We start from the raw sequence: 2,425 nt of genomic DNA on the forward strand, positions 1-2,425 counted from the left end.
AAGAACATTTTCAAAACTCTGGAAGAAAACAGAAGAGGTATGGATGAAGGGTTGGAGATAGTGTGTAGGAGGACAAATATGAGAACTTTCAGTTTATACTGTTATATTGTTTGTTTTCAAACCTTGTGAATGTATTGCTAATAAAAAAAAATACTTAAATTAAAAAAGAGCAGTGAGCACTTGTTTATGTTGCAAGCAGCCATTTAGTTTCACCAAAATTAGATCACCAGTCATATTAAATTTATTTGCTAATTTACAAAGAAAAATAATGCCTCTTTTTCCAAGTGCTTGTTTACTAAATGTATACTGGTACACAACGAAACTTCACACACACACACACACACACACACACACACACACACAATCTTCCTCTGAGTTTATAACATCTTACAAAGGCAGACATCTCAACTATTGATTTTTTTTTTTTAAACACTAGTCAAATGTCAGTCGACTTCCTTGAACAAACTCTATCAAGTACTATACCTAATTTGATTTTTGGACATACTAACTAAAAAAGTAAATGGATGTTAAAAGTTACAGAGCAAAGTTCGTTGGACATCCTTCAGGTTGCCACAACTGCTAAAAGAAGAGTTCCATTTATTTTCTGCATCTTGGAAAGAAAAAAACACATGGAATCCTGTGCCAAAGGCAGCTCACTGTCATGACAAAGATGCGAACCGGAATCGTCAGGCTGGCCTTATCAATGTTCCTGTGGTACCAGGTCACTGTCAGTGTGTTCGGGAGTGGCAGACCACTGTAATGCCTTCTATTACATCTCAAAAAGTGTCATCGGCTTTGAGATTATTTTATAAAACAGCCAAACTGTCTGGTTAAAAAATGTGAAAAATATCCAGTAGTACTGAATAATTTTTTTTGCTTCTATTTGTGGTTGAATTTTTTTCTATCCACAGATCACTTCACGATTCTGTAAAAGACCATGGAGACTCCGCAGCTGTTTCTACAAAACCGAAACAAAGCAAAACACAAGCAAACTAGACAGCTTTTTCTAAGCAAGTGGATTCAATTTTTCAAGTTTATTTTAAAATTTTGAACCAGATCCTCGGTGAATAAAAACATGCTATCACCATACTTTACTATTTTGCATTTTTGATGAATATTGGGGAAAAATGCATTTCTGCCCTATCTAAAGCATAATAATATAAAATAAAAGTATAAGTTTTGAATTTCACATATTTTAAATACGTAAACCATAGATTATGGCCAAAACACAATCTAATCTTAATAGTATGTGTTAATGTGCCAAATGTCAAATACTATCTTTTATTATACATATCTATTCTATAGAAAATATCAATAAATAACTTCAGCAATTATTATATGACATGTTCACAATTTTTCCTTACTTATACTCCCTTAAAGTTTTACACTGGATAGTAAAAAGTTAAAGGGAAGATGTTTGGAGGTTTTAAATACATACATTCCTATCTTTTACTGTATAAGTTTGTGATTTAGCAAAAAAAAAAAAACAACTATAAAACAGGATAGAATCAATGATGAGGCCATTATTCTGTAAAAGTGGACTAAGATGAGAGATTTTAATTTGGCTAACAGTTGGTTTGGGCATTATAAAAAAAAAGGAAAATATGTACAATTGCAACTGTTGAATGATATCCAATTTATAACTCTAGTCACATGGCTACAAAGCTAAAAAGAAATGAAATTGAACCATCCTCCAGTAAATTAAACTCATGCCAATATCCCATCTAAACTGTTGGTCCAACCAGTCTCTTCATTTCATCTGAGTTGATCCAACCCTAACCTGTCTGTTCTGAAATTGTTCTTAGAGTGACAGCTGTGATCCAACATTTAGTAATGGATCATTAAGTAGGAAAAAACACCCACACATCAGTCAGAATCTGATCTTGGATTGTCAATTAGAAAATATTCATCTTGCCAAAGCTATAAGTAGTATGAAAAAATCTTGATAGATAATAACTTACATATATTTGATTTTGAAGTTATTGTTTTCTCTAAAAGCGTAAGCCATTTTGGTCACTTAGTTCTTTACAGCTGTGGAGAACCTAACATTCTCCATGAAATATTACAACTATGTGTTATAAGACATAGTTTGCCATGTACTAGATGGGTTTATGTGTCCAACTGAATGAACTATTTGCAGCTCATTCTCCAAGCAATAGATGGGAATGTCGATTGTTTCAATCTGGCCATTTTAACAACTGAATTGGACCTAATAACCTTTCAGAATTCTATTCAGAATTCTACCTTAGAACAAACAGCAGATCTATTAGCAAAATTATTTGAATTAGATTAAGCTATGGTTAATATATAATTCTTTAAACAGCTACTTATAATACGTAATTATATACTATATGATCTGAGGTACTTTAACACTACTCTCAACATATTCTCTGACCATTTCATTGATCTTTTGAGGAATCTTATT

This window comes from Rousettus aegyptiacus, unplaced genomic scaffold (assembly GCF_014176215.1).
Source record: "Rousettus aegyptiacus isolate mRouAeg1 unplaced genomic scaffold, mRouAeg1.p scaffold_m13_p_11, whole genome shotgun sequence".
Taxonomy (NCBI): Eukaryota; Metazoa; Chordata; class Mammalia; order Chiroptera; family Pteropodidae; genus Rousettus; species Rousettus aegyptiacus.